This window comes from Myodes glareolus, chromosome 7 (genome assembly GCF_982192425.1).
Source record: "Myodes glareolus chromosome 7, mMyoGla1.1, whole genome shotgun sequence".
Taxonomy (NCBI): Eukaryota; Metazoa; Chordata; class Mammalia; order Rodentia; family Cricetidae; genus Myodes; species Myodes glareolus.
The window spans coordinates 60,433,827-60,458,282 of record NC_142032.1 but is presented as its reverse complement, the minus strand read 5'-3'; the positions used below and the strand labels follow the sequence as shown (position 1 = coordinate 60,458,282).

At 51.5% G+C, this 24,456-nt stretch overlaps 1 protein-coding gene across 1 annotated transcript in view; it reads right to left on the bottom strand.

Annotated features, from left to right (window-relative positions):
* Osbpl5 (oxysterol binding protein like 5) overlaps nt 1-10,908 on the bottom strand; it is a 55,269-nt gene extending 44,361 nt beyond the window's left edge. Inside the window, exon 1 of the mRNA XM_048458209.3 lies at nt 10,781-10,908. The gene's annotated coding sequence lies outside the window, so the exon portion shown is untranslated. The remainder of the gene's footprint in view (nt 1-10,780) is intronic.
* Between the last annotated feature and the right edge of the window lie 13,548 nt (nt 10,909-24,456).

Below are 24,456 nucleotides of genomic sequence, written 5' to 3'. Positions count from 1 at the left end.
CCTCTGAGCCTCAGTGTCCCCATCTGCAAAAGGAGATGACAACAGTGTCTCCTGATTAGAGTTATTTTAAGTGCAAGTAGAGATTAGTCACTAAAAGCCTACAGGGTTGGAGATGTGGCTGTTGGCAGAACCTCCTAAACAAGTGAGGTGGTGCATGCCTGTAACCCCAGCACTCAGGAGGTGGGAACAAATCAGCAGTTGAGAGTTATCTTCAGGTATATAGCAAGTTTGAGGCCAACCTGGGCTACCTGCTTCTCAAAACATTTTTAAAAGGTAAATAATTAAAAAAAAAACCAAAAGGGCCTACAAAATGACTCTAGTCACAGGAAGTGGGTTATTTCCTTAATTGCTTTTATTTTCTTATTATGTAGCTAGCCTTGGATGGCCTGGAACTCCATATGTCGACCAGACTGGCCTTGAACTGACGAAGATCTCCTTGCCCCTCTCTGCCTCCTGAGTGCTGGGATCAAAGGTGTGTGCTATGCCCCCCCCTCTGCCTCCTGAATACTGGAATCAAAGGCGTGTGCCACCACAGCTGGCAGGAAGAGGGCTATTCCTCATGTGCACCTTAAGGTCACAAGGAACTGAGTACCTGGGGCCTTAACACCAATCTACTTCCACTGAGCATGGGAAAGAATTCAAAACTTGGATTTCATCAGGGTTAGCAGTGTGATCTGGGAAAGAAGCCCCAGCGCCCGAAGAAGCTCCTAGGGTCCCCAGTGGCTGACGACACTGGGAGGAGGCTCCAGGGACGATGAATGACCACTGTCAGAGGGTACAGACGCCTGCTGGAGATACACGGCTTGTTCCTCGTACAGACAAGGTTTGCAAAGAAATGGGAAAGCAGACACGGGTTAAAAATAACGCTCAGGGTGAGGGTGGTTATTTGTGTGCAGTCATTCATTAAACTGCAGTTTACACCAACGAGAAGCTCGGGCTGCTGGGTGACACAGACCCAAGTTGGGAAAATTCCCAAATGACCCACGTGGCCAGGCCACCAGGGATGGGCAGTTGTCCACCATGGCTGCCTGGGAGGAGCCTCCAGCTTTCCCCCTACACAGCACTGGAGTTCTCAGCTTCTGAGAGCACAGGCTCCAGCGGCAGGAAAGCCTTGGAGTGTCTCCCTTGGAGTGATGAGGGAAATATAGGAATGCCAGTGAAGCAGCGAGTACTTAGGAAAGGCAGAGCACCAATGGCGCTCTAGCCTGTGGATCCTGGCCTGGGAATCTATGATTGACAGGGTAAGGGCAGCCCTTCAGTGGAAATGACCAGTGACTGACAGGGCATGACCATGGAGCCTTGCTGGCCCTGTCCAGTATGAGCCCTGAGCGGTTAGTGCTTGGGTCGGCATGCTCACCTAAAGCTTGGCCCATGGCCATCCTAGCCCAGGCTTTCTGGGCCACAGTTTGAATAGGTGAATGCTGAGAACATTTATGTTATGTGTTTATGGGTACAGAAGGCTATAATCACAACACAGCACCCGTGCAAGGCAATGTGGCACCACGGGAGGTGGCAACAGCGGGCCCTGTGCCACCACTGACTTCAGGCAGACCCCGCAGTCCATCAGCCAGACTCTACCCTTCTGGATATTCAGGCCCTCAGGGAAGGTCAGGCCATTTTTTTTGGTTTTTAATTAACAAAATGTATTGGCCAATTAGAAACGCTGGAGGGCCTGGCAAGCATCTGTGGGAACAAGCTTTTGTTCTGTAAGCTGCTGGTGGTGGGGGGCACACTCTGTCTAAAATCCTCCCTCTAAACGGATAAGAGAAATTGGAGTCTTCTTGAACAAGAGATTAGATGGATGTGGTAAATGGAGCCCCCAGGGCCAGGAAAGTCAGAAATGCCCTCAGCTGGAATGTAATGATACCCCAATGGGCTGCTAATGGGCACCCTTAACCACCCATTCCTTAGGAGATCTTCACAGACATGGCCAAGGAAACCTGGACACAGTATTCCAGCCAGAGAGAACCGAGGCACATGAGACATTTCCACACAAAGCAGGAAGACAGCAGGCCCTGTAACCAGAGGGCAAAAGGGCCAGCTGCCCACGCTGTGCACCACTTTCTGCAGATTCTGAGATGCAAGGAGAAGGAAGATATAAGCAAAATGAAATCCCAGAGCTCCAGAGGCTGAGGCTGGGACTTCGAAGCCAGCCTGGGCTACAGAGTGGGACCCTGTCTCCAAACACCAAACGACACAGGTCGAGAATGGACCATATGTATATAAATAAAGGCGGAGAACGGCGTCCACTCATGAAGGTTCATCATCCAACAACGAAGGCAGAAAAACCATGCCTGGAAACGGCCCTTTGGACAACCTGAGGCTGCAGGGCCCTGGGGAAGGTGCAAGAGCTGAAGGACTGAACAAGGACCTTTCTCCCTTCCTCAGCTGCATGACTTTGGTCTTTCAGAGCCAAGCTGCAGCAAATACAGACAAACATAGATGCCTTGATAAGCTGGTACACTATGCCTCGTGTGGCTGGCATGGCTTCTGTGATTTTATGTGGTTTCTGTGTTTAAAGCTTTCAAGATGTTTAGCTATTAATGTTTTTTATTAATGAAAGGAAGTGTTTCTCTCCATTCTGAGAACCCTGCCATCTCCAAACAGAACTGTGGGCCCTGCACTTACAGTGTGTGCTCTCACCAAGTCCTCCCAGCATCCCTATGAACCTGGCAACATGATGGCCCACTTCACAGGCAAATGGGGAAACTGAGGTCTGGACAATCGGGGCCACTTGGGGCAGGAGTTCCCATGAAGTTTACTGGGTCCGTGTTCTAACTGCACGGTACTTGGCATCCATGACATCAGACTGCCACTCAGAGCCCATGGGTCAGAAGTGAGTGCTCCAGGTACAAGTGTCCCAGCCTTCTGGGGCACGTGGCTTCATGGCTAATGATCCAGAGTCTATATGCCTCTGTACCCAACAAAACACCTAAACCACACAGACATGTACACAGCTGTCACGTGACACTCACTGGCTAGAGAGAGAGAGAGAAGAGTGGGCTCCACGAAGCCTGAATAGAAGGATGGAGCCAGCAGCAAGGAGATCAGGGTCCATTCAATAAGTGTGCCTTTGACACTAGGATAGGGCACTGCCATCTACAAAGTTCACACTGTGGAATCGCACAACTGAATTACGAAACAACAACAACAAAACCCAAACTCACGCCCCACTCCAAACACAATGTTTTAAGTAAGTTTTACAGTTTGTCTTGGGCTATATTTATTACAAACCTCGGCTGCATGAGATCCATGGGTCACAGGTTAGACATGCCTGAAAGAGGGCTAAGGGAGGCCAATGAGATGGCTCACTTGGCAAAGAAAGAAAGGCACTTCCAGCAAGCCTCATGACCTGAGTTAAATCTTTAGAACCTACATGGTAGAAGAAAAAAACCAACTCCGACAAGCTCAGACCCCCATATGCGCTGTGGCAAGTTTCCTCCTCTGCCCCCAAAAGTTAATCCCCCCCTTTTTTTAAGGAAGAAAAGGACTGGGTGTGGGGGCACACATTTTAATCCTAGCAACCAAAAGACAAAGACAGGCAGAGCTTTGGGAGTTCAGGACCAGCCTGGTCTATATGGGAGTTCCATGCCAGACAGGACATATAGTAGTCTCAAAAACAAAACAAATAAAAGGTATATCGAGTCAGACTAATGAAGGGTCGCTCTGTAAAAGGGGTTAGCCTCCATTGATGTGGGGGTCCAGAAGACACGGGTGGTGTGAGCCAGATCCTGGGTGCTAAGTCTGCCCCAAATATCTTGTGTCTACTATACATGTGCTAGGGACGCTGGGTTAGCGCCCCAGACAGACAGGGACAGGCTTTCTAGTCAGGGAAGGACATCTGTGGGGACAGACAGATGCAGGCAAGAAGGTTCAGCTAAGCCAGTACCATGTTTAGGGAAGGTCCATGGGGCCAGTCCTGTGTTCAGTCTGGTTGAATGGCCACATGGCTACCAGCACCATCTGCCCTGAGTCATACTGAAGGTCGTACAGAGAGAGGGTGACTGTACCCCTGGCCACTGGGACATGCCTCACTCTTCCATGAGTTTCTAAAATGAGGTTTTTAAATGAGGTTCTAAAAGTGTGGCCCAGGCTGCCCAGCTCAAGTTCTCCTAGGAAGGTGGGCACCGGTTATGGTGGGCACCATCAAGGCAGGCTTGTACTGGCAAAGAGCCCATTGGGATCCACACAGGGGAGGGAGGGCAGCAAGGATGTGGGTCCCATCAGTCTGGATTCATGGAGCCTGTACCAACTGACAGGCTCTCTTAAGCAGCCCATCAAGGCCGTGTAACTAATACAATCCCTTGGGGGCCAGTCATCAACAGGGAAGTCCTCTGTCCCCTTTCCCCATAAGACTCTGTAACAGCTCACCTGCCTGGCCAGCAGGGATGACCAAGAGTGTCCACTGGGACAGGACCAGCCACTAAGCCCTATCCTAAGCAGCCTCACCCTGGGATTAACACACTGGGGCTGAATTTCTAGGTCAAAGCAACAGTCTCTTTACATCCCAAACTCCCCATCAGTATGTAGCCAAGTACCCTCCTCTTCCCAGCAGCCTCCCCTGCCCTTTGGGGACCTGCTTTCCAGGGACTTGTTATTCTGTTGCTATTCAGAGGCAGAATCTAGGCCTCTCAGCAGCTGGGGCCCACGAGTTCCTGCAGGTGCCAGGCCCAAAGTGGAAACCCAGCATAGCACCACAGTGGGTGAGGGCTCCCTTCAAAGCTGCTGTTCCTTTCCTCTGCCCCACAGAGGTCAAAGAATGCCACAGGGTCAACAGGTAAAGGCTTGTTGCTCACGCTGGTACCCGTTTTTCACATCTGCCTCTGTCCTTTCCACGCTATCCTGGTCCAGGGACTGCAGGACAGTAAAGGGGGCTTTGCCTCCCATAGCAGGTACGTCAGCCATGGGGAGGCCACACCAGGCTGACCGTGCAGTAGACCAGAGGGCGCTGAAGTGACGCTGAAGGCGCAGCTGTCTGTGCCAGTGTGTGAGAGTCGGTGGGAGGAAGGAGGACGGAGCAGCTTTCAAACTCTTTACAACAAACAGAAAGTTTGTGCCTGAAACACGATGTGGTTCCAAGGACAGAAAATGGCGGCTCAAGGAGCAGTGCTGGCGGCGCCCTGTGGAGCTCTTAGCCGTTGGAGGTGTCCCGCCTAGACATCATATGCTCACAGGAGTCCCTGGATCTGCTGGTTAGGGGGCAGTGTCATAGGGAGAGAGACTTAAGAATGGAGAAATTGAGACCAGGCGAAGGGTACATCTTGTATTCCTGGGTCCCCATCAAATGAGAGTTGGGGTACTGGAAGCCTGCACGTACCCAGGGAAGCCTGGGAAGGGATGGAGGACCGGCTCAGGATCTGGCACATGGAGCTCTGGAGCAAAAGGGTGGCACCTGAGAACTCAGAGCTGCCAGTCCCTTCCCGCGGTCAAGGCTTCTCCGGGGATAGGGCATGCTCCAGAGACCAGTATGGCCTGGGAACTGTCACCATCACCGTCTGTCATCTCGGAGACTGAATACCAGCTCTGACACCCAGAATGAACGGTCTGGTTCCTAAGCGAAGTGCTGGTTGTTAGGCAACTATGGGTCAGAGATAAAGACACTCTAGTTCTCTAGGCTTTGGATCAGGGCATCTCGCTGGAGCTGCTCCACGTGAGGATTCTGTGTGCTGGGATCCCAGCTCTGTGGGGGATGACAGGCTGGGGCCAGACAAGTTCCCTCCCATGGAATCACTGCCTCTTCACAGGTTTGGGACCCACCATCCGCAGAGGCAGCTCAGGACATCTGGGACGGGGGCTAAGGTCATGAGCAGAGAGGGGGCCGTAGAGAGGACGGATGGGAAGGTCCTGAGTAGAAGGGATTCTACATGCAGAAGGAGACCCATAGTGACAGCAGGGGGGAGTGCCAAGGGAGATGATAGCTGGAGGATTGACAGATTTGACTGGGACTTTAGGGAACATGCAAGTCAGTTGTCAAATAATGGCAGATGTTACCCAGTGCTGGGGACTTCATGTGAGCCCAGTGACACACACAAGGACAGTAACTTGGAGACATAAGAACATCATGGCAGACACTTGGATTGCAACGTTTCTGTAAGGTTCCCAGAGGCCAGGGTTTTCCATCCACTCATCCCACGCAGGCTCCCGTAAGTCTCAGAAACTGTCCCAGCCATCTGAGTGGCCTGGGGGTTCTGGTATTTGGGATTGTGGCTGGTTGGAGGGGCCAAGGGCAGCCCAGAGCTGAGTACCCACTCGCTGCCCTGGCTCACCCTTCCAGAACAAGGAACACAGGTCTGACTCTGGTCCCTGCACCAAAGGCCGGAACCCCCTGAACGAAGGTGACTTTCTGATGTGGCTGAGTATAAAGTTTGTCACGTAAACTGGAAACTGGGCCTTCCTTCTTCCCCCTGCCCTGTGCCTGTAATCAGCCCCAGAGTCCTCTACACTCTTAGGGAAGCAGCCCTGGCTATGGGCCACAGACCAGAATCCGGGAGGTGCCTGGCTTCTCTCCTACCCTGAAAAAGAAGGCAGAAGGCTGAGCTCAGACAGGAACCACCCTCGCCCAGCCGTGAGTGGAGAACACTGCCCAGGCCTGATCCTCTCCACACTGCACTCACCCAGGGAGTATGCAAGAATCTCACTGCCATCTCTGTCCAGGTGCCACTGTTCCTATTCCTGCTCATGTTCCCCCAGGTGTGGTGTGATAGCCTGCCCCTTAGTGGAACCACACAACACTCTCGGCACAGCTCCGATCAGGTCCCGGAGGCCTGGCTTCTCCCAGTGCAGGCACTCTGTGTGCCCACCTATCCCTGGAGAGACAGTGTTTCTGGGATGACCTCACAGACAGCGTGACCTGGATGGGTTTCCAAACTGCCCAGGCATTTGTCCAGGAAAGGCGATTCCACACCAGGCCAGCAGCCTGCGGGCCGGGCAGATCTCGATGTCTCTACTTAAGTTATGAACCCCAATGGGTTAAATCTCTTCTGTCTGGCTTTGAGGCAAGAGCAGCAGCCACCGGCACACACCACATAAGAATACCGGTGTCTTCTGCTCTGAGGCTAATCTGCAGAAGTTGGTCCTAATTTAGAGGCTGGAGGCTGGGAGACATGGGTTACACACAATACCAAAGCAGAACTCTTAGCCCCTGATGCTGGGGAAGCAGGGGTAGGAGAGGCAAGACGGGCAGCTGGCCTCAGACCACCGACTTCCAGGGAGTTCCCTTCTAACCTCACACTATTACAGAAGGCTTTCCTGGGTGCCAGGCCCTGGGAATTGAGCCTGGAGCTCACATTCAGACAAGAGAGGATGATGACAGGGGACAGCAGCCTCCCTCAGGCTACCTCTGGCCCAACTGTTCCCTGCATATTTAGACATCCAATTAAATAAATCAAGATAATTTCAGATATAGCTCCATGCTGCTAAGAAAGAAACATGAGAGCTAGTGAATTTAAAACAGGCACTTTAAGACAGGGGCAGAGGGTGTCTCGGAGAAGTGACGCCTTGGTAGAACCTAGATCCGACGGAGTTTACCATGTTCAGATCTGCGAGAGAGCTGACCACAGAGTACAGTCAGCGCAGGGCAGTGGGGTAAGAAAATCAGGCATGCAGGTGAGTCCCTGGGAGTGAGGAATGGGGCAAGGTGAAAGCAGAGCCAGGGACCAGGGGTAGGTGCCTTGTGACCATGGATTATCCAGAGAAGGGCTCTGAGGGGTCAAGTTACATGAAAATGCATACACACACACACACACACACACACACACACACACGCACACACACACACACCTTTGCACCTTGGCAATGCTGGGGATGGAATCCAGAGCCTCACAGACACTAAGGGCTCTGATTCTAAGTCCAGGTTATACAGCCACGCTGTTTCTGGCTGGATGCTCGGTGTGAGCTGGGGAACAATGATGTTCCACGCAGGAGCTGGGCAGGTGGGAGGCTGGCAAAGCCCTGTAAATCTTGAGCTTACAGCCTGGGTGGCTCTGAGCGCTGATCAAAGGCCACTGTGTATTCTAGGCCCTTCTACACTTGTCCAATCTGCACTGGCTGGCCAGGCTCCTGTCTTGAACTATAAAAGCATTCTCTTAGGTCTTAATGACCTGGATGACCTTGGTAAGGCTGTGTTGACCAGTGCTACCCTAGGGGTCTGACTGGGTAGCTCCCAGGTCTTTCTCAATCATCTTCAAGGCCTCCACCCCTTTTCACAGGTCTGTCATCACCCTGGCAAGGACTCCTCTCTGGGTCCCCAAACCAGCTTGGTCCTCTTCACATGTGTGATTCTGCTGCTAGCTCTAGAGACAAAGAACTCCAAGTTGGAGCCTCTGTTTTGCCCCAGTGGCATCACAAGCCCTGTCCATGACTAATACCAGGACCCCTGGTTTAGATGCCAGAACAACGCAATCCATGTGGGCATGATCCCGAGTGAGTCCTGACTTGGGAACTGCAACACAAAAACGATGTGATCCCAAGCCCAAAGCCTTTGTACCCGACTCTAGGCTCAAAATTCCCTATCTATGCATACATCTCAAATGAATGGCTGGTAAACCCTCAGGGATCGGGCAGATTATGAATTCCTGTCTTTGAGCTGAAGGCTCAGTACACAGGGAACAGGTATTTTTCCTATAGAACAGACTTTAACAGTGACAAGACATTCTGGGTTTCAGTGGGTAGCCTGTGGAAAGGCCAACCTCACTGTGCTGGCCCAGCCAACACTGAAGATGCTCACCCGGGGTGCCTAGCCAACCCTGCAAACAGCCTGCAGTGGCTCCAGGGAGGGATCTGAACCCGACAGTCCTGTGCTTGGGGTCATTTGTACCTCTATTTTGGAGTCAGAATTCAAGCTCCTAGGCCTCACTGGGAGACCCCCATGTTTTCAAGAAGCGGCCCCACACTCAGACCCACCCTCCTCTTGAACAATAAATGGGAATGAAGGTGGGACACACCCCTACCACCTTGAGCAAGCTCAGAACCTGTGTCAGGAGTGGCATGTGTCTACTTGCATGTGGCTGACCACAGAACGCACAGATGGCTCAAGTCCCCAACACAGCTGCCAGACACAACACTCCCCAGCGCGTGCCACTTCTGTCTTCCCGCCTCGTGGCCTGTCAGATCTCTATTGTAGCTCAGAGAGCTTCTTGGAAGAAGCCTGGTGTCAGGAGAGACTGACTCTGGAAAGCTCAGCATGGCAGACACACATAGGGTGTGGGGGAAGGGATGCATGAAGCATCTGGCAAGAGCCCAGAGCCAAGTTCTGAAGGAGAGAGAACCCCTCTGACATCCAGGATGTGCTGCTGGGGTTGGGCCTCAGCACAGCAGTCTCCCTTAGACAAGGCACAGTGCTGTGGGGGAGGAGCCTCACCCGGCTGCTGCACCCTTCTCCAAACACTGCCCGGTTGAGCCAAACAGACAGGCACAAGCACTTGCCTCCTTGGCACCCAGGGCCTGGTGTTAAAAGCCCCCACTAGGCTGCCCCATACACGTGCAGGCAGACAATAGAGCCGCAGTCAGGAGCCTGAAAGGGACAGCCAGATGTCACCACTTGCTACCCAGGTCACCCTGACTTGTCTGACACCTGCAAAGCTCTCTGGGCTCCTCTGATGTCAGCAAGCACCCCCCCTTCACCCCTGCCCCCCACTTGAGTAAGGGGGGGGCGCAAAAAGGTAGTAAGGACACAGCCACTTGGTTGTTATTAGCAGGGGGGTTTCTGTGAGGGTGGGGGTGGCTGCTGGACTCAATCAGGACAAACAAATTCAAGAGTGCAATAGCCACCCTCAAAGGTCTTGTCTACTTCTCCAGGACCTGACGCCACCACTCCTGCACCTGTGACCTGACAAAGGCATCTTGCAGAGGCTGGAACCAACGGCAGACACATATAGGAATCTTTAAGTATAGACAAGTGGGTGACAAGCCTCCAGGGGAGACCCTGAGATGGCAAAAACAAGAAATTCAAACCAGGGATTCTGGTAAGTAAGCCCCTCCCAGCTACAAACCCTACCTGGCCCAAGGTGGGTGAGGGGTGAAGCAGCCCCCTTGGTTCTGGAGTAGGTGTCTGCCTACACCCCTAGGAGCCACTCACAACTGGGACTCCAGGGATTTGGAACTAAAGAGCCAGGATGTCTGGTTGGGAGGCAAAGCCAGGCTGGACTTGTAGCTGGGAGGGGCTCAGGTCCTACTCCCCCCCAGTCCCAGAAAAATCCTCAAGAGCAGTCTCAAGTCATCTCGACAATGCCAATCTCCTTTCCTTTCTTTAGGGACCCAGTCCTATGGACGGAGGCGATGGATGGACAGAGTCCAAGGGCAAGGTGGGGTCAGCAACCCCTTGCTCTGCTGACCCTGCCGAATCATCTGGGAATCAAGCCAGAGACCCGAGATCTCAGACTTCTTAGACACCAATTCCTTGCTATGGCTGGGCTGGGGTACTCCGACCCAGGGTCGGAGGCAGGCAGACCTTCCCACCCACTCGCCTGGTCCTGACTCCTTTAAGCCCCACTAAGTGGGAAGCGGGGCTGGGCATGCCGCACCCACTCGCGGGCCTCACCCGCCACGCAGAAGTCCCCGACACACCCGGGCTCCCCAGCCAGGCGCTGTTCCTCGTACCGGCTGCTGCCAGAGTCTACCCAGCTGCATCCAAGGAGCTCCCAGATCAGCCTGTGAGGACTCCCTGACCCCCACGCCGGCTCCGTGGCCCTGCAGCCTCTCAGGCCTGCTGAGTCCCCTCCTGGCCTTCCCGGGCCTGTCCACCATCGCTATCCCTCCCGGTCCCCAGTAGCGCAGCTCCTACCGTGGCGGTCGCACTCAGTGCTCGGGCCGGGCCGCGCTGGGCCCGCGAGGGGCTCAGCTGTCGCCGAGCAGCAGGAAATACCAGAGGGCTGATCCAGGCGAGGCGGAGCGAGGGAGCGGAGGGCGGAGGAGGGAGGAGGGAGCGGCGGACGCAAAACCCCGGGCGGACGGAGGGCGGATCGGCTGCTGGGGAGACGCTCTGGGGATCCAGTCCCTGCCTGGAGCCTGCTCCTCCTCCCCGGTGCGCGCTGGGGACATAGGAATCCTCAAGTATAGACAAGTGGGTGGCACCTGCGCGCCGAGGCTGGGGACACAGCCCCACAAATAGCCAGAGAAGGGGAGAGCAGTAGTAAGGAGGACCAGTCTTGGGGGAGGGTCTTCTGTTTGAGGGGTGAACCTGTGTGCGGGGCCTCCTCCTTTCTCAAAGCACAAGATACCCAGAAATCAAACACACTAGTCTTGTCCTATATAGGGGTCAAGGGGACCCCTAGGTCGCCATCCATGATTCCTGCTACACTTCTTTCAGGATGCCTTGGCTGAGAATCTGACTCTTGGGGCTGGAGAGATGGCTCAGAGGTTGAGAGCTTATGCTATTCTTCCAGAGGACCAGAGGTCCATTCTCAGCACTCAGGTAAGGCTGCTTACAGCCACCTGTAACTCCAGCTCCAGGGGATTTGACGACCTCTTTTAGCTTCTATTGCCACCTGCACCATGCGACACACACACAAAAAGAAATAATAATAATTGGAAGTCCCGATTTTTGTAAGAAAAATCCTGTGTATACATACCATCCTTTCCCACCTCCAAGAATTTTCTGGACCCCTCATTCCTTCTGTATTTAGAAGACACTTCTCTAATTCTATATCACCCATAGAGAGGGACTGATCTTAGGGGTCTCCAGCCTCAGTAGGTCTTCAGCATGAGGTGTTTGGGTATGTGGAAGGGTCCTTCCCAAGGGCCACCTAAACAGAAAGTTGGGCCTGCCCTTTCTGGACCCCTGAGGAGGGGAATCCAGGCCTGAGTGTGGGCAGAATTCCACCTGATTCCTGCATTATCAGTGAATGTGGCCGCCAGCACATTCTAGGCTGTGGAACTCCACTGCTGCTAAAAGCCACTGGGCAGAGCTGTGGAATGCAAGCCTGGGATATACAACTTACAGGCCCTATTGACTCCTTGTCCACTCATCCTCAGTCATGCCCACCTAGTGGACAAGTACCAGCCTCTTGTGCACAGATGAGCAGGCCAGGTGGGCTGCCTGGACTCGCTGGTTCTCAGTTAATCCCAGGACCATCCCTGTCCAACCCCAGTCACCTGGCGAGGCCTTCGGATGCAGAGCTGCTCAGACAAGATGCTCAGGGCCATGGTGGAAACACCTTCTTTCTTGAGATCTGAGGGATGGCTCTGCCCTTCCAGCAGGGCTGTGTGTAGTGTGGGCTACCTCGCAGATGGAGACCAGTCTGTCAGCTAGGTCTGCTCCAAGCTCTAACAAAAAGCTGGGTGTGGCTCTTAGAACCCAGTAAAACAGTGGTTGCTAGGGCCAATCCTCAGGGGAAATCAAAGGAGAAAACAAGGCCCCTGTCCCCTGGGGCAAGGTCTCAGCAAATTGCCTTCACTTGTTACTTGAAGGTGGACGGTAGGGGCCAGATTACTGGCAAAATAGTGGGAGGGCTAGGCAAGGAAGAGTGAACTGGGGTGGGGGGAGCACAGTTTGAATGAGGTTCTCCCAGAGGCAGATGGCCAAGTGTGGGCTGAGGAACATGCCACCTGTCTGGCTCAGGGACAGGTGCACAGCTGGAACTAGGCTGACCAGAACCCCCCATCCTGCTCCTTGCTTGGCTGGGAAAGGCAGTGAGGTGACTAGAGGCAGGCTCCAATCTTGCTGCTGCTGAGCCTGGCTCTGCCACCATGCAGCACCTCATTTCTCCTGGGTTTTAAACAGAGCCTCATGTGGCCCATGCTGGCCTCAAACTTACTATGTAGTTGAAGATGAGTCTGACCTTCTGATCTTCCTGCCTCTGCCTCCCAACTGCTGGGATTGCAGGTGTGCTGTCACACTGGTTTCAGGTGGTGTGGTGGTTTGAAAGAACGGTCCCCAAGGGAGTGGCACTATTAGGAGGTGTGACTTTGTTGGAGTGAGTGGGTATGACCTTGTTAGAGGAAGCGTGTCACTGTGTAGGTGGGTTTCTGAGGTTTCCTATGCTCAGGATACCACCCGGTGTCTCAGTTGACTTCCTGTTGCCTTCAATTATTAAATTATATCTGTTGTTCTTGAGCTGGTCTGGTTATTTATTGTACCAACCAAATACGCCAACACGTACACTTGGCGCCCTGGAACTTACCCTGTTAGACCAGGCTACTTCGAACTCAGAAATCTGCCTACCTCTGCCACCCAAGTGCCAGGATGAAAGACCTGTGTCACAGCAGCCCAGCCTGAACTTTTTTTTTTTAAACTTGAGTCCTAGGGATCAAATTCAGGTCCTCCTATTTGCAAGGCAACCATTTATCAACTGAGCTGTTTCCTCAACCCATTGCTACTATTTTTGATTGTGAAAAAAAAAATCTGTTCATTTAGAGCAGTGGTTCTCAATCTTCCTGATGCCGTGACCCTTTAATACAGTTCCCCATATTGTGGTGACCCCATTTTGTTGCTGCTTCATACCTGCAATTTTGCTACTGTTATCAATTGTACTGTAAATACATGGTATGCAGGATATCTGATACGAGACCCCTGCACAAGGGTTGTTTGACACTCCTGGGAGGGTCACGACCCACAGATTGAGAACCACTGATGTAGCAGGACAAGCATGGTAGAAGGAGGCTGGGATGTGGCTCTGTAGTGGAGCACCTGGCATGGGTGATCAAGAGTCCCACGAAAGGATGGAACTCTATCTAGGTTTGTTTAAGGAGGTCAGGAGGCTGGAGAGACGGCTCAGTGGTTAAAAGCACTTGTTGCTGTGGCAGAGAATCCAAGTTGAATCCCTGAGTTTAGTTCACATTGGCTCAATACTTCTTGTAACTTCAGCTCCAGAGGATCTGGCACCCTCTTCTGGCAACTCTACTCACAGGCATGTCACACACACACACACACACACACACACACACACACACACACACACGTATATGCTCATTATTAGAAGTAAAAGAAATCTTCAAAAAGGAGAGACTAAGATTGACATACACCCAGCCTATGATGTCCAGGATGGGGAGGGAGGTTCCCAGTCTAAGGATGGGAAAGCTGTAGTGTCTGGCATGGGTGTCAGGGCTCCAGGTAGCTCCCCACACAGCTGATTTTGATCTGTAAGTGCCTCAGTTTCCTCCATTGTCCTCTGATGATAATACAAACAAGGACTTCAAGGAGTGCTGAGTCTCCATTGGGGTAACTGAGGGGCACATGTTTTCTATGTCAAAAGCACATTGTTGGAAGATTTTTTAATTGGGGCACACTGAAGTAGATTATTCTTTTGATAAGAAATTTATTCAAAAAGTCATTGACACCATAGACAGACAGACAGCTGCATGGCCAGGGCTCTGAGGAGAATTCAGGCCCCCACATCATAGATAAACAGCATGGTAGGGTTTCTGGTGAGGGTTCAGGTCCACATGGGAGATCGATGGTCCCTTCTTACAGGTCTCAGAGAAGAGAGAGGCTTCACAGAGTCAGGCTGTCTCTGGTTCCCAGTGAGTTGGTATGGGAGGAAAGGGGAGTCTTATATTTCAGGATGGTGGATGTGGGGCAGTGAGGAGGAGGGGTACATCCACCTGAGGTGTACTCACTCTATGAGTGGGGAATGTGCCACCCCACAGCCCTCTGAAGTCCTGGAGTCTGGCAACTTGAGCCTGGAAATGTTCCTGGGCACTTGTGCCTGCCTTTCTCTCCTGGAATCCCGCACCTCAGGCATCTTAAGGGGTGAGGGGTCACAGACAGGCTCTGAGCAGGGGCTGCCCTTTTCTTAACAGATGAAGGAGGCTGCTGCAAGTGGGTGTGGCCTGAGCAGCAGTCTTGCCTGGATTCTTTTCTGGTTTTAATTTAAAAATATATAAAAGAATTTCACGCATAAGTACTGCATTTACAACACTTGCACTGGTTTAGATTCTACCATTTGTCTGCTGCACCGGCATGCAGTGTGTATGACCTTCTCTGCCAACCACAATCTCCTGGAGGTCAGAGCCTGCTTCCTTCTCTCCAGGAGTCCCCTCCCCAGAGCGTTCACAGCAGATGCTCCGAGAATGACTGAGAGTGTCATAACACAGAGGGGGGAAAAAAAGGAATGGATACATTGTTCTCAGATCATAGGCAGTGACTGCCAGGCCTGCTGGTGCCCCCACTGTGTTCCCCTGTGCTCCCAGCACTGCAGAGGCCAGTCTGGCTACATAGGGAGACCCTGTTTCTAAAACATGAAGAGGAAACAGAAACAAGCAGAAAAAGCTAACCAAGTCCAACTGTATGTAAATACCTTGCCCACGTGGGATTCCTTACATTGTCAACAACCTGCATCCTCACAGCAGACTGAAAAAGAAAAACCACACAGTCCTCCCCACAGAAGCAGACTAAGTACTCCGCAGAACCCAGGGCCTGGAGAGCGGGCTCAGTGGTTAAGATTACATACTGGCTCTTTGACCTTGGTGGCAGAAGCAAGATGACGAAAGCAGAGTCATCTTTTGGAGAGCGTCACAATAAGGCACACACACCTGTGCTGCTGCTGGGACTCTGAGGCCTACCAACTTCAGAAGCAGACCTGTGGCCATGTGGCTACCCTACCCAGTGCGAGAGAAAGCGTAACTGGAGTGCCCAGACCAAGGGGCAAAACACTAGCAGGACTGGGCAACTGAGGCACCGAGGGCATGGATTTCGTGAAGGAACAATACCTAAACCTAAAACGGCATCCTGAGGATTTCAACAATCAGAAAGTAAATATTCTGGCCAGGTGGTGGTGGTGTACATCTTTAATCTTAGTACTTGGGAGACAGAGGCAGGTGGAGCTCTGAGTTCAAGGCCAGTCTAGTCTACACAATGAGTTCCAGGACAGCCAGGGCTACACAGAGAAACCGTGTCTCAAAACAAAACAAAACAAAACAAACAAAACAACAAAAAACTAGATAGATAGATAGATAGATAGATAGATAGATAGATAGATAGAGATAGATAGATAAATAGATATAAAAATAATAAAAATATTTTTTTAAAAAAAATCTTCTGGTTTTCAAAACTATTTTTGTTTGTTTGTTTTGTTTTTAAAAAGAGCGCATAGAGCTATGGCAGAGAACCTACATTCAGTTCCCCGCATCCACACCAGGTAGCTCGCAGCCATCTGCAACTCCGGGCATGTGAGAAAACTCACTACCAATATCACAGGGGACAGAGAAACATCAGTGCTTTCTCCTTGGGCCAGGAATAGAGCAAGGCTGTCCAGGGTCTCACTGCTATTCAGCACTATTTATGGGTCCTGGACTACTCAGTGGGACAAGAAAAGGGTATCCGCAGTGTAAATACCCATCCATGCAGAACTGAACAACACCTAAAACTTCATGGGGCAGAGACTGGTGTTCAGTGGCAGAGCCCTTGTCTAGCTTTAAAAGCCCTGGTGTCTTGGCTTGTTTCTCTGTTGCTATGATAAACACCATGACCAAAAAGCAACTTAGGGAGGGAAAAGGGTCATTTGGCTGACAGGTCACAGTCCACCATTAAGGGAAGCCAGGGCAGAACTTCAAGGCAGGAACCCAGAGGCAGGAACTAAAGCAGAGACCATGGAGCAATGTGATTACAGTTTGCTCAGCCTGCTTTCTTGTACAGTCCAGGATCACCTGACTGTGGCACCACACACAGTGGGCTAGACTCTCCCACAACAATCATTCAGCAGGAAAATGCCTCACAGACTTGCCCACGGCCAATATGAAGGAGGCAATTCCTTAACTGAGATTCCCTCATCTCAGATGACAACAGCCTGTGTCAACTTGACAAACAAAAAACACCTAACCAGCACATCTGGCCTCCATCCCGGCACAGAAGAAGGAGAAATATGGGGAGGAAGAAAGGGAGACGGAAGAAGAGAAAGGGGGAGGGGACAGGAGGGGCAGCAAGGCATATTGGGAAGGGAGAAATGACATTTCGTCATTCTGCAAGAGATATAATTATCTAGTGAGCAACAAGATGTTCAAACCCAGCACTGGGTTGAACAAGGTCTTAACACCACAAGGTAAAGCTCATGTGTGTGTGTGTGTGTGTGTGTGTGTGTGTGTGTGTGTGTGTGTGCGTGTGCGTGCGTGTAAGTACTGGGAAAGAAAACACAATGAAGACATCAGTACTATGGTATTATTGAAGCATTCACATACAGTTAAGTGTGGGAAATACTCAGGTCCAACCTAACCATGCAGCATCTATCTGTTTAATATACCGAGGGTTTAGTTATAGACAAAACCATTGGAAATCTCAGTTATAGTCAGGAGTCATCATTGCTAAGACTCAGTGGGATGCCAACAAAAGCCCAGCAGGGTGATTCTAAAATTTGTACCAATTCGCAGCATTCATCATGATGTTATTTGGGACAGCCTAGGGGTGCATTCACAGATGCACAGTGGAGAGAATGAGGCATGTTCAGGGTCAACAGATGAATGTACACAATGGAGTTGTAGTCAGGCGTGAAGAATGAAATGGGTAGAGTTGGGAATCCATACTCAGAGGATCCAAGTTCAGTTCCCAGCAGCAGCAAGTTGTGTTATATTTACTATCAATGAAAACATATTTATTTGTAAACATTTAAATTTTTCTTACAAAAAAACACGAAAGAAGAAGGGTGCCAAGGGAGATGTGGGAAGGGTGAGGGGAGGATCATATATACACACAAAATTAATAAAAACCACTTTCAAGACCTGAACAATAAAAAAATACCCAAAAGAAACCCATTACTTTGTACAAGTCATGTGTATTAATAAGTTTTTGAAAACTTATTATAGTTAGTGTTGTTGTGTGTGTGTGTAATGTGTGGACGGGGTACAATGCTGCAGGACGTGTGTGGAGGTCAGAGACCAACTTCCTGGAGTCTGTCCTCTCCTTCCATCTTTATGTGGATTCCAGGAATTGAAGTCAGGCGATCAGGCTTGCGGGAGGTGGGGGAGGGGACAAACACCTTTCCCTGTTAAACCATTTCCACTGCCAAAAAAATTAAAAAAAAAAAATCTCTTTTGAAGTAGCTGGGGCTGAAGAGATGACTCAGTGGTTAACATCAGGCACTACTTTTGCAGAGGATCTGAATTTGGTTACTAGTATCCACACTGCGTAGCTCACAACAGCCTGGAACTACACTTCTGGGGCAACTAATGCCTCTGGCCTCTACAGGCACCTGCACTCGAATGCACAGGCCTCCACCCAAGCACATGTTCACAGACATAATTAAAATAGAAATAGTTTTTAAAAGTAGAATTGCTAATGCAGCTTTGACACAGTGTGGTGGGAGGGCTCTTGCCACTTGGCTTAGGGAATCACCGTAAATGCACAAGAATCAATTCTGTGCTGTATTAGTGTTGGCAAAGGAAAGACACAGCTTAACAGAACGAAGCAGAGTCCAGGAATCCATGGGCCATTGGTTTTTGACACAGACACAAAGATTAAAAAAAGGCAGATCAGTGGAGAAAAGGCAGGCTGCCAAACAAAAGGTACTGTGACAACTGGCCTTTTCTCTGCAGACAGACAAACCTTGATCCATGCCGCCTCTTAGAGAAATGTCTGCCAAAACCACGTAAGGAAGGAGGATTTGTGTCCAACCTGTGGCACTACTGGGAGGTGGTGAGACCCTTAGGAGGCGGGGCTGGGATGCGCCCTTGAAGGGGCTTTTGGGACCTAGAGCCCTTTAGTTTCTGGCAAATCAGATCACAACAGATGGTGTGAGCGACCGTGGAACAACAGCGCCCCTATGTGTCGCTGAAACGAATGCCAAGTGGCTTTCTGGCCTTCGGAAGGCAGATTGGCAGTTTCTGATTTACACACTTCTAGAAGACTCAGCGGCTTCGTTGCACTGCACCCACCCAAGCAAAGCGACATCTGCACGGAAATGTGTGTATTGTCTATGGCTTCAGTCACAGACGCTCAAGACAGAAGCAAGCTGGCACGTTTCAGTGTGACGCAGGAGCACCAGGGCTTTGACATCCCCCCAACCCCTTCCTCTACTCAGCAGCAAGCAGGAATCTCTGAAGCTCTCCACAGCGTGGGAGAAGCCCAAACAAATGTCTACCCACCCACTGTCCATACAATTTTCTGGAAAAGGCAGAAGTGTAGGGACAGGAGAGAGATCAGGTTTGCCAGGGGACAAGGTGGACACCTGGAAACCCCAGGAGCCCCCAGGTCTTAGAGTGTCCAGTCTGCTCTGCAAATGGACAGTGGCAGCGGTTACACCAGTGTGGGCACACAGCCATACACTATCGAGATGATCTGTGTGGACTATAATGGTACCCTGTGTGACAGTTAGCTTTAGGGGTCAACTTGCCACAACCTAGAATCACCCAGAAAGAAGAGAATCTCAGTGAGGGATTAATCATCTACATGACGATGGTGGCAGGGAGCAGGACAGGTGGCGGCTGTGGGCCTATCTGTGGGGAGTTGTCCTAGTGAAGCTAACTGATGCCACGCTGTAGATGTCACCAATTCCTAGGCAGGCGCTCCTGAACTATGCGGTAGTGGAGAGATGGAGCTGAGCACAAGCAAGCGAGCGAGGGCGTCTGAATTATTTGATTAATTTCCCTCTGCCCTTGACTATGGATGTGCTGCCTTGACTTCCCGGGTCTCGTGGACTATAAGCTGAAATTCTAAGTTGAAATGAACCCTCTCTCCCCTAGATTGCTTCTGTCAGGGTGTTTTATCAGCACATTTATCAGAAATGAAACTGGAGAAGCCCAGAAAGTCACATTGATAAAATGATGGGAAAAAATGCCAGCGATAGGGAGCTGTCTCCCAAAAGCACATGTCCACATACACAGAGGGACCATGGGACATGTGCACATACACAGAGGGACCATGGGACATGTACACATACACAGAAGGACCATGGGACATGTACACATACACAGAGGGACCATGGGACATGTACACATACACAGAGGGACCATGGGATGTGTACACATATGCAGAGGGACCATGGGATGTGTACACATACACAGAGGGACCATGGGATGTGTACACATACACAGAGGGACCATGGGACATGTACACATATGCAGAGGGACCATGGGACATGTACACATACACAGAGGGACCATGGGACATGTACACATACACAGAGGGACCATGGGACATGTACACATATGCAGAGGGGCTGTGGGACATGAACACACACACAGAGGGGCCACAAGACATGTACATATATGCAGAGCAGTCATGAATCATATACACAAGTGCAGAGGGGCCGTGGGACATGGACACGTATACACATACAGAGGGATCGTGGGACATGGACATGTATACACATGCAGAGGGGCCGTGGGATAGATACAAGCTGAACAACTGACCCTAGAAAGGCCCTGGAGGCCATTCTGTCCCAGATCAGACTTGGTCCAGTCCAGAGCAAATTCCATCCTGGTAGTCTTGTGTCTAGTCACCATGGCACAGCTTGGGTCCTACGTCCCTTAAATGAGTAGCTCTTGGGGTATGAGAAGGGATGGTAGAGGCCACTAGCATTGTCAGTCTGTGACCCTGGGACTCAAGCAAGTATCCAGCAGAACCAGAGTGTAGTTCTTACCCTGCCTGGGTGAGGGACCTGTCAGCATAGGAGCAGCTGGGCAGTAGGTATCAGGGCTCCTCTACTCTGGGCAGAGCAACTCTTGGCTCAGAGCCTGGCCTAGCCCCAGTCCCGGGTATATAGAAAGAGGGTGGGTTGTATCCTGCCCCACTGGAGGCCATGTAACCCCATGACAGGCTGACAATCCAAGCTCAGCCCTTGATGTCTCATTCTGCTGGCCAGAGAGGAAGGGACACAGGGTGACCTGGAGTGATGTGGATGGGATTGTGAGGCTCAGAAGAAGGATGGGGGGTAACAGAGGCCCTTCCTGAGCCTCCATGAGCCCACTGCTCTGGCCTCAGGTGGGAAAGTTCACTTCATTCCTGAGGGTAGAGGGGACAGTGGGTACATGTGAGAAGAGCATTCATTTATAGGGCAGAGGACAGAGCAAAGAAGGGGTGAATATATCCTTCCTAGCTGTATGCAGGTCTGGGATGGGGACCCCATCCTCCCCCTGCTTCCAGTGGGATGTTTGCTCTCTCTATATCCTCCTGTCCCGTGTGTGTGTGTGTGTGTGTGTGTGTGTGTGTGTGTGTGTCTGTGTGTGTGTGCCCCCAAGATCACCCACAAGTGTTGCTCTTAGGCACTGTTCACCTTGTTTTTTTTTTCAAGTCCCTTACTGGCCTAGCACTTTCCAATTAGGCTAGGCTGACTCACCCCCGAGTCCTGGGGAGTCACTCGTCTCCCCCTCCCAGCACTGGGGTCACAAGCGTGTGCCACCATGCACAGTTCTTACAAGTGAAGCTCTGGGGCTCAAGCCCAGGTCCTCGTGCTTTCACGGCAAGGACTTTACAAACTGAGCCACCTCCTTCCCAGCTCAGAACTTGGGGTTCTGATACCCTTGGGCTCTTACAACCAAAAAGGATGCTATGTAACAGAGCCTTCCGAAATTATGAAAATATTCAGGAAAAGGAAAGTGGCCTGGTGTGGCTGCCACCAAGCACACATGAATGCAGACTGAAGATGTAGTAGGCAACCCAGGAACTCACTTTAGGAAATTTAAATGTCAGTTTAAAGAGCCTTAGGTGGCTGGTGGCTGCCGAGGCGCATTGCTTTGTGACTAGGGTGCTGGACTCACATGGGATGCAGGTGAGAATGTTCCAGAGTTGCTCCTGAAGATGTCCCACTTCCCATAGCTGCATGCAACCTGAATGGATCCCTGTTAAGATGCATGAATTTTCCCAGAACTAGAAAAAACCACCCTAACACGCAGGTAAAACCTGTTGGCACACCGATGCAGAAAACTAGCCCTGGCAAGCACGGTCAATTGACTTTGACAATGGTGTCAAAAGTCTCTGAGAGTGGAGCAGTCTCCTTCGAGACAGAGAGGCACTGTGGTCGACCACATGCTGAGGGGCGTTGCCTATTCTACCAGTCACACATAAGTAAAAATAAAATAATTTTTTAAAAAATGTAAATGAATGGTCCCGTGGGCTGAGTGCGACAGCACGGGGTGGCCCACAGCCGCCTTGCAGTTGACAGCCTTTCTTTGATGGCCCTTTCCACAGAGTAAGCAAAGAAGCTGTGTCTGTCACTGAGTGAGCTGCTGGCTTCCAGGCTCATTGGGCTTTGAGATCACCAGGGAACACATATGTAGCATGTCTGTGCGGACTGACTACAGACATAGGTACTAGGGCTCTGGCCAGGGACCCACACTGCCTGGCGAGGAGAGAAAGCAGAGGAGAGCATTCTGACAGTGGCCACAGAGCTTTGTTAACGTTTTGGAGATTGTCCTGCTCTTGGGCCTCCTTCCTCAGACCCCGCCTGTGCTGGAGGTCTGTGTGACCTTGCTTTTCCCACACACCTGACAAGGACAGCTGAGGCGAGGTACAGGGTACCAGTATCAAGGACAAGTCTCCAGGTCTAGAGAAATTCAGAGTTTGTCCGTCATAACCTTTGACTCAGAAGCCCAGGGAGGCCAGTTCAGGGACCAGAAGGGCAGCAAGCAGCAGCCTCACAGCTGGTCAGCGCCCAGGGGTGACACGGGGCTGGCAAGGGTCAGGCCCTGTATGTCCCCGGGAAACCCATCTGGTGGCGAGCGAGGCTGAGTCCCATCTCGCAGACTGTTGTCTTGGGGAGCATATGGTTAAATACAAAAAGATAGATGGGCAGCCTGCCTGGAGATTCCTCCTTGCAGCCCCTCCCTGCCTGCTATCTCTCCAACAGCTGCAGCAACTATGTCTCCCGCCTCTTGTGATCCCAGGGAGCTCCAGCCTGAGGTAGTTCTGGACAGTCCCCGGGTCTGGAGACAGAGCCAAAAAGACGTGGCAGCCACCCACTCCTAGACCAGCAGGGTTTGAAGAAACAGACACTGGTGTGACAAGGACAAATGATGGGCCAACTTGGACTGCTGTCCTCCGAAGGACAGCTCCTGACTCAGCCAAGGTGTGACTCTCACCAGATGGAGGTGAAAGATGAGGACAGAGTCGCAGGTCACCCTGGCACTGGGCGTCCTGCAGGTTTCTCTGGCTGGCAGGCCTCGAGTACCCTTGTTTCTGCTCCAGCTTCGCCCTGGAGACTGTGAGGAGGAGGTAGGGTGGAGTGATCTGTCTTGTCTAATTTGTGCAATGAGGGTCCAGAGGCTTGGGGTGCATGACGTCTGGAGATGGGGCTCTGACTGAAGAGGAGCAATAAGCCCAATATTGGGTTGGTATTGTCAAGCCCTCCCTATCCCTCATCCAGATAAGATATGCGCCTCCCCAGCAGACACCAACCCAAACACACCCATTATTGTCATCCCTGTTCCTGGCTTCTGTGGCTCATAGATCTTCTACCCCAACCATGGCTGTGGCCTCAGTAAAAGGGGGCCTTGAAATGGCCCTCATCAGTCAGGGGCTCTCAGGGGCAGCAGGCCTCTTCTCACTTGAGCACCTGCTGGCTTCACTTCCTGCCCCGCTCTTTCCCTCTCCTCCTTGGCTGGAAACAGGAGCTCGAGAGGCTTTTCTCAGCCCGATTGTTATTCTTGTCCTCACCTCCTCCTGCTCGCCAAGGCCAGGAGCCGGCCAGAGACAAAGGATGTCGAGGAACCAGGAGCCAGAGATCCCCAATGGAGAGTACATGGGGCCCAGTCTCCCAGGCAGTGACAGATGTCTGGATGGGGCCCAGCCTGGGCTTAGGGGCCCACACCCGGGCCTGGTGTCTACAAAGCACAGCAGGCCCTACCTCTTAGGGACAGCAGCCCCTGAGGCAGAGCCTAGCACACAGGTTTTAGCAGGCTCTTTCAATGTAGCCCTTGTTTGTGAGGTATCTTCTTGTGAAGGGGATTGACCCTCCTGGGGCCCAAAGCTCAAGGACATTTTGCTAGTGAGTCCTGTGGACACTGTACCTGGGTCTACATGCTGTGTTAAAAGTACCAAAACTCTGAGTCCTCAGCTGGGTGTGGTGATGCATGCCTGTAGTCCCAGAAACCAAGAGGTGGAGGCAAGGGGATCAGGAGTTCAGACAGCCTCGGCTATACATAGGCATTTTGAGACTAGCCTAGGCTACAGAAAACTCTCCCAAAAAAAAACAAAAAACAAATGAAGAAAAATCCAAACTTCCAATTTGTTCATACGCAATGTCACATTGAAATTAGTGATGTTCCAGTGGCCTGGCCATCACCGTAGCCAACACACAAAACACCTATCTCACTACTCACCACGCAAACAACTTGCAAGCATTGAGTTCTGCCAAACACAGCGGGCGGTCGCTGTCACTGGTATTATTCCCAGAAAGGAAAAGCACAGCAGAGAAGGCTATAAATGCTCACTCCAGCACAGAAGTATCAAGACTGGCATCTGTGCCTAGGTCCTGAGAACATGACCTTGCCCCACTGTCCCTGCCACCTACCCTACATTTGTTATTTGACGGGCTCCACGCAGGGCCAATGACAAGGGTCAGAAGAGCCTCTATGGAGACCTCCCATGTCTCATTC